Here is a 15,631-nt window from a genome sequence, read left to right as displayed (position 1 = left end):
GGATATGAACCCCTGATGATCTATGGTGAAGATTCATCTTACAAGATAGGGAGCTTTGAGCCTTGGTAACAAAATTGGATTGGAAACATAATTAAAATATATTATGGTAAGGGAAAAACAAACACCGTTGAAAAGGATATTCTTAAAAAGCTGCTTATTGAATCCAGAATTCCTCTACATTTAAAGATCATCCCTGTGTTAATCGGAGAATGTCAATTATTGTACTCATCGGTTATCAGTTCCTTTTCCCAATAAACCAATTCTCTGCAGGCAGAGGCTTGTGTATCAACAGATTCAAATCATGTAACTTTCTCGATGTGGTGCTCTTATTTTTGGAACATTCTCAACTCTCAATACCCTTTGGTCATGGTAGTATTGATCTACTTTCTTCAACTCTGTATTTTGGGTGTTTAGGTCAAGGGTGACTTAGACACATAGACCAGGGTTCTTATTATCCAAATGTTATAATGGATCCCTGCAAAATTCATATCACCCCTTTTCAAACATGTAGTAAAACGAATTATGGATTCCCCAAGCATTTCAAAGTGGTCACAAATTTTCCTTACCATTACTATTTCCAAATCAAAGACCTCCAACTTTATCAAGCACAACTTTCCTTTCTGAAGTTATTTCTTCCCTTTTCATTGATAGTATTCACTACATAGTTAATTCAACTAAACTGTCTAATTCTGTTGAAAACCTTTGAACAATAAGTCCCCTTCAGATACAGTTGTATGAATGAAAATGTATTAATGACTTAAGTGAAACAAAATATTGGTCCCCATAGGACTCAATGGCAAACTGCAATTAGGGTTGTAGAGATATTCCTTATTGGAGACAAAAAAATTAATACATCATATTCTCTAAGTAGAAATATTTCACTTGGAAAAGTTCCTAAATTGGTATCCTGTAAATAAAATAATTTTGAAAATAAGATAAGTTTTTCTTTTAAAATTGACAGTAACTTGCTATTCCCTGTTCTCCTCTTTGCTGGCAATTCTGCTTCCCAAATCTCCTGCCCCTCAACTTTCCAGTGGCTGCAAACCTTTCCATTCCTTGACAGTCCAGGTTGTAGCTTTCTCCAGCTCACTGACTTTGAATTTTGGCCTTGTTCCCACTTCCTGACTCTCTCGCCTGCAGCCTTCCTCATTCCCTGATTTCTGAGCACGTGGCTCTGACCACTCGCCAGCCTCCAGGTTACAGTCTTCACCCTAACTTCCTGCTCGATCCACTCCATTGCCATTTCCTTCTCCTGGACAGATGTCTCTTTCCAAGGTCCAGATTCAGTCCAAAGCTGGGAACTCACATGTAATTGAAATGGGAGTCCCAATGTCTCAAGGTGCTGAGGCATTTACAACTTACAATCCATTACAAGAAATGAGCAAAACTCACCATGCTCAACACAATTATAAGTCCTGTTAACTTATTGATGTTAAATTGAAACAATGTCAAACAGCATGACTTTAAACACAGACTTACAGCACTCTTGTATTTTAAAATGTCTGGAATTTCAGCAGTGGCAAAGACAGGCTTTATTTATTCCCAATCTGAGATCATTGATCCTTGGGACCAAAGGCCTCTGGTTGTTGGAGCCCTTGAAGTTTTTAGCAAACACCGATCCATTTCCATGGCAGTGGAAGACTGGGCCAATGGGAAATGAAAGTGTCAAAGTTGAGATGTAAAAGATATGTTGAATAGAATTCTCATTTCCAAGTTCCCTCGTGCTATCATCACTCTCTTTGACCAGAGTCACATTTCTCTTACTTTTCTGCCAGTTTGAAACAGATCAGTAGTCTCTTTGTACTACTAAAGTTTGGTGAAGGTTCACATTTATCATCCAGCTCAAGGCAGTAAAATTGTTGGGATGTCCATCACCAGGGCTACTGAGACCATTTAATGTTTTGCATTTCAATATGCAGTTGGAAGCCTAGCTGGCATGTACACAAAGGTTTATAATGCCAATTCACAAATGTTTGAACTAGACATCTCTATGCTCTCTTACATTATAGAACATTATAGATTTCCAACACAATGCACATTTGTTGCTGAAACTCATCATTCTCCTTTTCATAGTGGTTCACTAACTCTCCAGTTGAGTAGTATTTGGCGAGGTATAACCTTTGGTGGGGATGTCCCACAGCTATATCTAACACCCATGTTTGATCATATTTAAATATAAATGATGTTTCACCTGGTGAGGCCCCAATTTCCGCTCTATAAAGCCCTACCAAAATGCTCATGTTTGCATTGGTTCCAGGTAAGTATTTGACCATTGGTAGTACAACCTCAGAAAGAATATGTTCCTTCAAGAACCATCGTTTGCTGACGACCCTGGAGAGTAGATGAATTTGATATTGTCATGGAAATGAGCAAATGTTGAAATTTGTAGGACTAAACCAATTATATTTTAATCGGTGATGACATTAATCAATGTTATTTAATTTTGCATGGGCTGCGGTTCAAAGATATTTGTGATTGTATTAGTATAATTTGTCAAAATTCCACAAACATAAATACTTAGAAAATTGGAGGAGTGGATTATTTGGCCCTTCAAGCCTGCTCTGCCATTCAATATGATCGTGTTTCAACTGTATCCTGTTTTCACATTCTCCCCCTTGCCTTTGTTTTTTTTTAGCCTGAAGGACTATAGTTGAAAGCATTCAATATTTTTGCCTCAACTAATGCTCAGTAGGTTGCCATCTTGCTTATCCCAGATTTGTGCTGATATTGTTATCACCATGGATTGATTACTTCTATGAACTTAAGCCTATATTGTTCAATCCTCCAACTGATTGCACCTAGCAGTGTGCCATGTAATGACTTATTAATATGTGGCATGGCCTTTCCTTAATTTCATTACTTTTGTGACCCTCTCCCAACTCCCCTAAATTCTAAATCTGCTCAGACTCTTTAAATTACTACAGATGAAATCCTGTCACACAGTTACACACTGAAAACGTGAAACTGTAATGAGAAATGAATGTTGACATTTCCTTATGTCTCATGATTATCCATGTTTCATGTCCAATATCAATCCAACCTCACCACCAACATCCTGGCTCTGACCCAACTCTACAGTAATATCAACTCCCATATAATTGATGGAAAATTTTAGTAGCTTAAGCTTTTTTTGCAACTCTGATTTCTGTCTCCTCCTGTGATCTTTATAGACACACATCCATTTCTCCGTCCATCTTTGTTGTGCCTTGAGCCCTCTGCCATAGTGATAGGTTCATCTTTATACTTGTTCAAGCCTATGAGAGAAGCCAAGATGTTGCATGTGTTGGTATTCTTGTCAGAAATTGGAACCTATATAGTACGGAGCATATTGCTGTGAAGCCATAGAGATAGGCTTTAACAAATGTGTAGCTGAGCCTATAAGTCATGATGTTGTTGTTTTTTGTTATCATCTTAAGAAGTTGGAACCTGTACAGCACAGAGCATATTACTGTGTAGCCTAGCCATCATGTACTGTGTAATAAATATGGTTTAGTTTAGTAAGATATCAGGTAACAACTAAACATCAACAAACATCTGTCCTCTGTCTCTTGTGTCATTGCATTCTCAAGAGAATGTTCCAGAAACCAAACTTTTATTGTTGCATCAGCGCGCCCTTTAATCCCAGAACTGGGAATCGTAATTGGGCTGTCACAATTGCATGCTTCTACCCAAGCATTTTGGCCACCTTTATTAACCTTTCATATGTTGGTTACAATGTTTCATTAGATTTATCATAGTTTGCAGCACATTATCACTAAGAAGCAATTTTCTTATGTTAGAGTCACCTCCAAGAAAATTCATGTTCCCAGACGCAGATTAATAAATACACTTTATTAGGTGATTGATACAGCAGAAGTGGCCACTCAAGAAATGAGGAGGTGCATTGTATAATTGGACGAATAACTATAAATTCATTCCGGCAACATTTTGCCTAAATATATTCCACATTTGAATTTCCTGATACCTTCTGTTTTTATTAATAGTTCGTATGTTTCCCTTATGAAAAGGTATTTCTTGCAAGTGCCATAAAAATTGGAATTTAATGCCAAACACTCAAAGACAAATAAGAACAAAGACCAGGAGTAGGCAATTCAGGTCCTTGGGCCTGCTACACCATTTAATATGATCATTAGAACTTGGGGCCATAGCCTTAAAATAAAGGGGAGCAGATTTAGGACTGAGTTGAGGAGGAACTTCTTCACCCAAAGAGTTGTGAATCTGTATAATTTCCTGCCCAGTGAAGCAGTTGAAGTTACTTCATTGAATATTTTTAAGGCAAAGGTAGATGTTTGGACAGTAAAGGAATTAAGAGTTGTTGTGAGCAGGTGGGGGAGTGGAGCTGAGTTGATGAAATGATCAGCCATGATCTTACTGAATGGTGGAGCAGGCTTGAGGGGCCAAATGGCCTACTCCTGCTCCTATTTCTTATATTCTTCTAGCTGAGCTCATCTCAACCTCAACTCCATTTTCTTGTCCATTCTCCATAACCCTTCAATCCATCATGAATTAAAAATCTGACTATCTCCTCCTCAAAATTACTCAATGTCTTGGTATCCACTGCACTCTGGGATAGTGAATGCTACAGATTTATGACTCTTTGAACGATGAAATTTCTGCTTATCAAACTATGACCGCTTGCATCGCAATACATTATTTCAGTTACATCACTGTAAATTTTTTCTATAAATTCTGTATCCTACGTTCTTATACTCCACAAACCCCTGATGAAGGAACAGCGCTCCAAAAGCTAGTGCTTCCAATTAAACTTGTTGGACTACAGCCTGGTGTTGTGTGATTTTTAATTTTGTACATCCCAGTCCAACACCAGCACCTCTAAACCATGTTAGTACTTGTGCTTGACATAACTTGGTTTAACTTTCAGTGGGGAGTTTATTTCACGTCAATAGTGATATCCCATGTTGCAAACAATTTAAGATTAAGCTATTAACTGAATACCGTATCCAAAAGTAACTTTTTTGATTTCAACCTTTATTCACTTATTTACCTTGGGATTTGTTGTGGCATTTGAGCGTAGAAATGACACGTTCTCGGTTTTCTTGTTATTTCGACTGGAAATGTTATGCCAATGGTTTTGAAATTTGTTATCTTTTCTAGTTCAGGTGGTTTGCAAAAGGTGCTGACCTTGGTCCTATTGATTGAGTAAAGTTGAGGAGATGACGGGTATGTGTGTGTTTATGTGTGTAGAGCAGTATTCTTGATAAGTAAATTTTGAAGTAGGAGAGTTTTTGTTCAGATGTTAAGCTACATTGCAAATTCAGCACAAAAAGAAACAGGCTATTTGGACAAACTGGTCTATGCTAGTGTTTATGTTCCACATCAGCCTCTTCCCAGCCTGGTTTACTTAACATGATCAGAATCCATGTGTATCTTTTCTTTCTCTTATGCATTTATATTGTTTACCTTTATCTGTATTTATGCTATTTATCTCACTTACCTCTTGTGCTTATGCTTTTCACATCCTTATGATTCTTTGGGTGAAGATTCTTTTTCTGAACTCCCTATTGAATTTGTTAGAAACAAACATGTTTATAGCCCCTGAAACAAAAACAGAAATTGTTGGCAAAATGCAGCAGATCTGGCAGCATCTTTAGGGAGAGAGTGGAGTTCATGTATTGAGTCCAGTAACTTTTCATTGCAGCTCAGAAAATATCACTTAAAAATTCAGATACAAAAGAAATGGGAGAAATTGCAGAAAATTAGAAAAAGACAAATGAAAGAGTTGCAGATAAATACATATATATCCTTGCTCACCCCCAGTTCTTTTGGATTCTCTCAAGTCCGGAGAATCAGTGAGTGTTATTTCCTTATTACCACCATCTAATTATCCCCCATCTGAAACACACTGAACTGGTACATCTGCGACAGGAATTGTAGCCACAGTTTGGGGGTTATAGTATGGCAGATAGTATGGCTTTAGTTGATGGGTGAGCTTGTCGATATCCTGTTCATTAAAGAGGATGATAAACATCCTTTAGCTTCAATCAGCTTCCTTGAGGATAACATGTTGAAGGTAATGTATAAGAGTACAAGAGTTTATGGGTTACAGAGGATTATATCTGCAATAAATGCCATTGGTTCTGAATCCTATCAGATCAAATGGATCGGTTGGAGAGACAGTTAGAGGTAATGAGGAATTTACAAGAGTAAGGGGATGTGATGGATGGCAGTTTTGGAAGGGGGAAAAGTCGCAGATGCAATCACATAGATGGGTTAACTTCAGGAAAGATAGGAGAGGTAGGCAGTTAGTGAAGGAGTCTTCTGTGGCTATCCCCATTTCAAACAAGTATGCTGTTTTTGAAAATGTATGGAGTGATGGATTTTCAGGGGAACGTAGCATGAACAGCCAAGTTTCTGCTATTGAGACTGTCTCTAATGCAATAAGGGGTACGTCGGGTTCCAAGAGATCAATTAGGGAACGCTCTAGTCCGAGGTATAGACAGACGTTTCCATGGCCAGCAGCAAAAAATCAGAATATTGTGTTGCTTCCTTGGTGCCAGGATCAAGAATGTCTCAGAGAGGGTGCAGAATGTTCTTAATGGGGTGAGGGGCCAGTAGGACGTCATTGTACACATTGGAACCAATGAAAAAGGAAGGGAAAAGCTTCATATTCGGAAGGGTGCTAACAGAGAGTTAGGCAGGAATTTGAAAAGCAGATCCTCAAGAGAAGTAATATCTGGATTACTCCCGGTGTTATGTGCTAGTGAGGGCAAGGATAGGAGGATAGAGCAGATGGCTGAGGAGCTGGTGTACGGGAGAAGGATTCACATTTTTGGATCATTGGAAGCTGTTTTGGGGTAGAGGTGACCTGTACAAAAAGGACGGATTGCCCCTAAATCGGAAAGGGACTAATGTATTGGCAGGGAGATTTGCTAGGGCTGCTCAGGATGATTTAAACTAGTAAGGTGAAGGTGTGGGACACAGGGAGATAGTGAGGAAAGACATCAATCTGAGACTGGTACAGTTGAGAACAGAAGCGAGTCAGTCAGGGCAGGCAGTGACAAAGCAGAGAACAAGGTAGGACTGATAAATTTAACTGCATTTATTTCAATGCAAGGGCCCTAACAGGGAAGGCAGATGAACTCAAGGCAGGGTGAGGAACATGGGACTGTGATCTCATAGCAATTACAGGAACATGGCTGGACAAGACCGGCAGCTTAATTTTCAGGATACAAATGCTACAGGAAGGATAGAAAGGGAGGCAAGAGAGGAGGAGCATTTGCGTTTTTGAGAAGGGATAGTATGACAGCTGTACTGAGGGAGAATATTCCCGGAAATACATCGAGGCAAGTTATTTAGGTGGAACTGAGAAATAAGAAAGGGATGATCACCTTATTGGGATTGTATTATAGACTCCCTACTAGTCCGAGGGAAATTAAGAAACAAATTTGTAAGAAGATCTCAGTCATCTGTAATAATAAGGTGCTTATGGAGGGGATTTTAACTTTCCAAACATAGACTGGGACTGCAATAGTGTTAAGGGTTTAGATGGAGAGGAATTTGTTAAGTGTGTATGAGAAAACTTTCTGATTCAGTGTGTGGATGTACTGACTAAAGAAGGTGCAAAACCTGACCGACTGTTGGGAAATAAGGCAGGGCCGGTGACTGAGGTGTCAGTGGGGGAGCACTTTGGGGCAAGCGACCATAATTCTATTAGTTTTTAAATAGTGATGGAAAAGGAGAGACCAGATCCAAAAGTTGAAGTTCTGAATTGGACACAGGCCAATTTTGACAGAATTAGACAAGAGCTTTCAAAAGCTGATTGGGAGCAGATGTTCACAGGTAAATGGACAGCTGGAAACTGGGAAGCCTTCAGAAATGAGATGACAAGAGGAGGAAGTATATTCCTGTTCGGGTGAAAGGAAAGGCTGGTAAGAACAGGGAATGCTGGATGATGAAAGAAGTTGAAGGTTTGGTTAAGAAAAAGAAGGAAGCATATGTCAGGTACAGACAGGATAGACCGAGTGAATCTTGAGAAGAGTATAAATGTAGTAGCAGTATACTTAAGAGGGAAATCAGTAGGGCAAAAAGGGGACAGGAGATAGCTTTGGAAAATAGATTTAAGGAGAATCCAAAGGTGTTTTACAAATATATTAAGGACAAAAGGGTAACTAGGGAGAGAATAGGGCCCCTCAAAGATCAGCAAGGCGGCCTTTGTGTGGAGCCGCAGGAGATGGGGGAGATATTAAATGAGTATTTTGCATCAGCATTTACTGTGGAAAAGGACTTGGAGGATATAGAATGTAGGGAAATAAATGGTCACACCTTGCAAAATGTCCATATTACAGGGGAGGAAGTTCTGGATGTTTTGAAATGCATAAAAGTGGGTAAATCCCCACGACCTGATCAGGTGTACCCTTGAACTCTGTGGGAGGCTAGGGAAGTGATTACTGCGCCTCTTGCTGAGATATTTATATCATCAATAGTCACAGGTGAGGCCGGAAGACTGGAGGTTGCCACTGTTTAAGAAAGATGGTCAGGACAAACCAGGGAACTATAGATCAGTGAGCCTGACGTCAGCGGTGGGCAAGTTGTTGGAGAGAATCCTGAGGGACAGGATGTACATGTATTTGGAAAGGCAAGGACTGATTAGGGATAGTCAACATGGCTTTGTGTGTGGGAAATCATGTCTCACAAACTTGATTGAGATTTTTGACAAAGTAACAAAGAGGATTGATGAGGGTAGAGTGGTAGGTGTGATCTATATGGACTTCAGTAAGGCATTTGACAAGTTTCCCTATGGGACAATATTAGTAGGGTTAGATCTCACGGCATACAGGTAGAATTAGTCATTTGGACACAGCACTGGCTCAAAGGTAGAAGACAGAGGGTGGTGGTGGAAGGTTGTTTTTCAGACTGGAGGCCTGTGACCAGTGGAGTGCCACAAGGATCGGTGCTGGATGCACTTCTTTTCATCATTTATATAGATGGTATGAATGTGAGCATATGATGTATAGTTGGTAAGTTTGCAGATGACACCAAAATTGGAGGTGTACAGCGAAGGAGGTTACTTCAGATTATAACGAGAGTTTGATCAGATGGGCCAATGGGGTGAGAAGTGGCAGATGGAGTTTAATTCAGATAAATGCGAGGTGTTGCATTTTGGGAAAGCAAATCTTAGCAGGACTTTTCCACTTAATGGTAAAGTCCTAGGGAATGTTGCTGAACAAAGAGCCCTTGGAATGCAGGTTCATAGCTCCTTGGAAGTGGAGTCGCAGGTAGATAGCATAGTGAAGAAGGCGTTTGGTATGCTTTCCTTTATGGTCAGAGTATTGAGTACAGGAGTTGGAAGATCATATTGCGGCTGTACAGGACATTGGTTAGGCCACTGTTGGAATATTGTGCGCAATTTTGGTCTCCTTCTTATCTGAAAGATGCCGTGAATCTTGAAAGGGGAAGAACAGATTTACGAGGATGTTGCCAGGGTTGGAGGATTTGAGCTATAGGAAGAGGCTGAACAGGCTGGGGCTGTTTTCCCTGGAATGTCAGAGGCTGAGGAGTGATCTTATAGAAGTTTACAAAATCATGAGGGGCATGGATAGGATGAATAGGCAAAATCTTTTCTCTGCAGCAGGGGAGTCCAGAACTAGAGGGCATAGGTTTAGGGTGAGATGGGAAAGATATAAAAGAGACCTACGGGGCAATTTTTTTCACACAGAGGTGGTACGTGTATGGAGTGAGCTGCCAGAGGAAGGGGTGGATGCTGGTACAATTGCAACATTTAAGAGGCATTTGGATGGATATATGAATAGGAAGGGTTTGGAGGGATATGAGCTGGGTGCTGGCAGGTGGGACTGGATTTGGTTGGAATATCTGGTCAGAATGGACGGGTTGGCCAGAGGGTCTGTTTCTGTGCTGTATATCTCTATTTCTCTATTCTAAGTGTGCAGGAATGATCTGAAAGGAAGGGTCTTTCTCACCACCAATCATACTATACCTTGGTGTTTATTTGTAAGTTCTTGTGATGAGGCTGTATGCTCAGTGAAACATTTGACACAAGCTACCATCTCCTTTTCCAGCAGAGTTTTAAGGATGTTATACATTGAGAACCTGCCTAATGGATCTCTAGGCATCATTCAAACTAACATGCTTGTCACAATATACATACAGTCTGGTCAAGATAACTCCAAAACATTGCAATCTTCCAAGTGAAGAAATTGCTTTTCACCTCATTAATTACGACCATTAAGTTTTCCTGTGACTAATTGTCACCTCTAGTTCTATCCTTTCCAACCAGGTGAATCTGCCTCTCTGCACCTACCTTATTCAAATAATTTAATATTACAGTGATGATTTATGTGAGAATACCATTATCAGTTATTAGGTATTAATACACCATCAAATATGTGCAGCATGATTCTAGCACCAGATACTCAAGATTTTAACCATGCCATTACTGGAATTAGCAAAAGGGAGGGCAGGTCTTTTCCTCAATGTGAAGGATGACACAAACACTCATGTATGAGGCACTGCCACTCCTAACGAAATGCAATGACACAAAGCTAGTGGTGAGATTAACTGTTGAGGAGTTTCAAACTTCAGTAAATAGAATATAGTCAGTCGTTGGAGAAAGAAAAATTAACCAAACAACTTGAGCAGACTGACGCTGGAAGTATATTAGGTTGGTGAGTTGGTGAGACCAGTGATTGTTTTGCAACATCCTAACCAATTCCACTTTTCACAAAATAAACAAAGTTCATGAAGAACCATGTCTTACCAGTACATTAGGCTTGATTGAATTGTTATTTTCACTGTGTTTACTTAGCTATAGCTAGAGATGTCACTGTTGGTCATGCACAAGTGAATTGGATCTGTAAAGCATTGAAAATTGGCACAACACAGGAATGAGCTAGCTTTAAAGTTTTTGATATTTCCTGGAATCATAGTTAGGTGTGTCCTTCATAGATAACATCAAGATGCTGCTCAAATTGTTAATTCCTCCTCCTCTGCCTCGTGGTTTCATTCTTTATTTCAACACCATATAGCCAGCAGTGAAGTCTGTCTGCTCTCCTCAGCAGACCACAACAGGTATTAACACCTGTTGTGCCAACAGTGCACAGCTCTGGAACTCTATCAACAAACACAATGACTTGAATCCCAATTACCACCCCTAAGAAAAAGAACTGGAAATGACATCATCATAGGAAATGATGTCACCACTGGAATACACATCACCAACCCAAGGAAACGCAAACATATAAATAGAAAGTGGGCTACACCACCAGTGCTTTATCCGGAAGCTCACTTGGATATTACTGAGTATGGTGATGAAATGTCTGAAAAATGAATCTTCCAGTTCAGTGAACAAACCTACATCCAGAACCTCAACCTGAGCTACAAAATTTTCTCAAAATTCATTAGTGCACAGCTTCTCCAGAATGGTTCAGGCTACAGAAGCATCATGTCAATGAGATGATTAATCATACTTTGTGTAGCACAATGGTGTTAGCAAGGTGAGTGCATGAGAATAAGCAGTATATGGCCAGCAGATAATCTTTGTTGCTCAGAAACCACTCTTTGATTTGTTTTGATGACTCTCAAAGAGCTGGGACTGTGATTGACTGAAGAAGGAAGCCAACTGCTGACCTATATGATTCACAGCCAATAGTCACACATTAGCTGTAATGTATAAGGGCAAATGAATATTATGGTTGTAAAAGCACTTTTTTAGGGATGAATGACCACAATATGATATAAGTTTACATTAGATTTGAAACTGAGGTATTTCATTCTGAAGCAATAGTGTGGAGGTGCCGGTGTTGGACTGGGGTGAACAAAATTAGAATTCACACAATATCAGGTTATCATCCAACTATAATCTGGTGACGTGTGATTTTTTTAAAACTCTGAAGCAAGGCTGTTAAATTTGAATACAGGAAATTGTAAAGACATGCGACATGAATTGGTTGAGCTGGGTTAGGAAACTACATTAAAGGACATGATTGTACACAGGAAATGAATCGTCTCTAAAGAACTATTAGCTGACTTACAGCTATACATTCATTCAAGATGCAACAACTTCTAAAAAGGATGGTTAACCTTGGCTGATAAAAGCAAGTTCAGCATTGCATAAGATTAAAAGAAAAGGAAGTTGTCAGAAATAGAAGTAATTCACAAGATTTGGAGGTTTTCAAAACACAGCAAAGGAGGAGCTGAGAAGGGAAGGGAGAATAGAATATGAATGCATTACAGTTAAAATGACACATGTAAACAAACAGTAAAAGCTTTTATAGGTGAGTCAAAAGGAAAGTATTGGCCAAAACAAATGTGGGTCCAATACAGGAACAGTCAAAAGAAATTACAACTAGGAATAGAGAAATGGAAGAGAGGCTAAATTATTACTTTGTGCCTTTTTTTCACTGAGTAAGATACAGTATATGAAATCTCCCAGAACTAGAAATTCAAGTGGCTAGCGAGTATGAGAAGTTGTAGGAAATTAGCATTTGTGAGAAGATTGTACTGAAGAAATTAATGGGATTAAATGCTGATATATCTCCAAATCCTGATCGTCCGCATCCCAGTGTATTGAAAGAAATGGCTGTTAAGATAATTAATGATCTTCCAAAATTCTATAGGTTTTGGAATGATTCCCACAGATTGAAAGGCAGCAAATATCAGCCCAGTATTTAAGAAGGAGGCAAAAGATTTTTAACAAGGAAGAGAACTATAGACTTGCTGGCCTTACATCAGTAATTAGGAAAATGCAGAATCTATTATAAATCATAGAGTAGATCAACAGTTGGATGGTAATGATCTGATTGGAAATAGTTGACATGGATTTGCAAATGGGAAATCATGTTTGATAAACTTATTGGAAATTTTGAAGATATTACCAATAAACTGGTAAAGGAGAACCAATGGAAGTGGTATGTTTAGATTTTCAAAATGTTTTTCATAAAGTCCTTGACAGGAGACTGGCTAGAGAAAGAAAAGCACATACAATAGCAGGTAGTTTACTAGCATGGATTTATGATTGGTCAACAGAAAGAAAAGGAATAAGTTGATCATTCTTGCATTGACAGGTTGTGACTAGTGGGGTACTGCAAGGATCAGTACTTTGGCCAAAACCGCTTACACTATATATCAACAAGTTGGAGCTGGGGACCAAATGCATTCTTGTCAAATTTGCAGACACAAAATCAAGTGAGAATATGTGTGGTGAGGTAGATGTAAAGCAGTTTCAGGAGGTTTTAAACAGACTAAGTGAATACTTAAGAACATGGCAGGCAATGTGGAAAAATGTGATATTATCCAACTTTAATAGGAGAAACAGATGTGTTGATTATTTCTTAAATGCTAAAAGATTGAAAATTGTAGATGTACAAAAGGAGATGTCATTGTCGATAAGTCACTAAAGGCGAAGGTGCAAATGCAGCTCGCTATTCGGAAGGCTAATGTAATATTAGCTTTCGTGCAATAGATTTGAGTATAGGAGTAATGAGACCTGCTTCAATTGCACTGGAACTTGATTCGATCACAACCGGAGTACCAACTGCCTACATCTGGTCTCCTTTTCTCAAGAGGCAGTGCAATGAATATTCGTGAGACTTGTTCCTGGGGTGACAGACTGTCCTATGAAGAGAGGTTGGACCTGCATTTCTAGTTTTAAAGAATGGGAGGTGATCTCATTGAAACTTACAAAATATTTAAAGGGATATACAGCGGTATATGCAGCTCAGATAGAATCATAGTCATACAGCATGAAAACAGACCCTTTGGTCCAACTGGTCTATGCCAACAATGTTCCCAAATTAAACTAGTCCCACTTGCCTGCATTGGCCTATATCCCTCTAAACCTTCCCTATTTATGTATCGGTTCAAATGTCTTTTCAATGCTGTACTTGTACCTGCATTCACCTCTTTCTCTGGCAGTTCATTCCACACACAAACCACTCTGTGCAGAACACTTGCTCCTTGTGTCCTTTTTAAATTTTCTCTTCTCACTTTAAAAAGATGCCCCCTAGTTTTGAACTCCCCCACCCTAAAGAAAAGATCCTTGCTATTCACCTTATCTGTGCCCTTCATGATTTTATAAGCCTCTATAAGATCACCCCTCAGTCTTCTACCCTTCTGTGTAAAAAGTGCTGGCCTATTGAGTGTATTTTTATAACTCAAACCCTCCATTCCCAGCAACATCCTGGTAAATCTTTTCTGAAACCTCTACAATTTAATAATATCCTTCCTACAGCAAGGTGACTAGAACTGCACACAGCACTCCAGAAGAAGTCTCACTAACATCCTGCACAAAGACAACATGATGTAGCAACTCAAAGGTCTGAGCAATGAAGCCAAGCATGCTAAACACCTTCTTAACCATCCTGTCTCTCTGTGATGCAAATTTCAAAGAATGATGTACTTGAGTCGTGAGGTGTCTCTGCTCAAGGGGGGCCTACCATTAATTGTATAACTCCTGCCCTTGTTTGTTTTACAAAAGTGCAATGCCTCACATTTAACCAAATTAAACTCCATCTGCCACGTCTCAGTCCATTGACCTAATTGAGCACAATCTCTTTGTATTTTCCGATAATGTTCTTCACTGTCCACTATACACCACTTTTGGTGCCAACCGTAAACTTACTAATCATACCTCCTATATTCTCATTCAAATTGTTGATATAGATGACAAACAAAAGTGGACCTAGTAATGATCCCTGAATCCTATGCAATATAAATTTACTAATTGGTCTACCATGTGGAATCTTGTAAAAAGCTTTTCTAAAGTCCAGGTTAACATCTACCACTCTGACCTCATCAATTGCTTTGGTTGCTTTCTCAAAAATTTCAGTGCAGTTTGTGAGACACCATTTTCCCCTGATTGGGGAGCCTAGATCTGGGTGGAACAATTTAAAAATAAACGGATGCCACTTAGGTTTGAGTTAAGCAAAATTTATTTTACTAGCCTTTTTGAATTGTCTACCACTGAAGACTGTGGAAGCTCAGTCTAGTGGTTCAGAACTTGAATATTGCTGGAAAAAGAACCCTTTTTTAAAATACTTTCACTCAACAGGGCATTCACAACAATATAAATGTAAATTGAAACAACAATTTGCATTGTATGAGAAGAGAGTGCTGATTGATTCTAACAGGATTAGACAGGGTAGATACAGGAAAGATGTTCTCCATGACTACAGAATTTGGATCCAAAAGTCACAGGTAAAGCATATGAGATAGACCTTTTAGGACTGAGATGAAGAGCAATTTCATCACCTAAAGAGTGGTAAGCCTGTGGAACTCTTTTCCACAGAAAACTGTCAAGGCCAAATCAGACTTTTTGGAAATATGTAGATACGATTAAAGGGATCAAAGTGTATCAGGAGAAAGCAAAACAAGGTACTGAGTTAGATGATCAGCCAGGACTATATTGAATCAAAAGGGCGAATGGCCTACTCCTGCTCTTATTTTCTACGTTTCTACGTTCACGAATTGTCTCTGATTCCACTTACTAACCAATCAGCACTTTCTTTTTGTACAATATATAATGTTCTTCTCTTTATATTGGTATTCCTTGTGGATATCTGTTGAGTGCAAGGCAAGAAGCTTTAACAAAATGAGTCTTTTGTCAGCAATACTCCAAAAGAAATCTTACTACTTTTAAGAAGACTGTCAGCAGCTG

General features: G+C 39.2%; 1 long non-coding RNA gene across 1 annotated transcript in view; it reads right to left on the bottom strand.

The window, feature by feature from the left end:
- LOC140453650 (uncharacterized) overlaps positions 1-15,631 on the bottom strand; it is a 176,714-nt gene that overhangs the window by 144,711 nt on the left and 16,372 nt on the right. The window contains exon 2 of the long non-coding RNA XR_011952448.1: positions 5,456-5,556. This is a non-coding gene — a long non-coding RNA (uncharacterized lncRNA). The remainder of the gene's footprint in view (positions 1-5,455; positions 5,557-15,631) is intronic.

The sequence above is a fragment of the Chiloscyllium punctatum genome, chromosome 27, assembly GCF_047496795.1.
Source record: "Chiloscyllium punctatum isolate Juve2018m chromosome 27, sChiPun1.3, whole genome shotgun sequence".
In the NCBI taxonomy this organism is placed as follows: domain Eukaryota; kingdom Metazoa; phylum Chordata; class Chondrichthyes; order Orectolobiformes; family Hemiscylliidae; genus Chiloscyllium; species Chiloscyllium punctatum.
The sequence above is the reverse complement of the archived record's forward strand: the minus strand, read 5'-3'. Positions and strand labels throughout refer to the sequence as shown.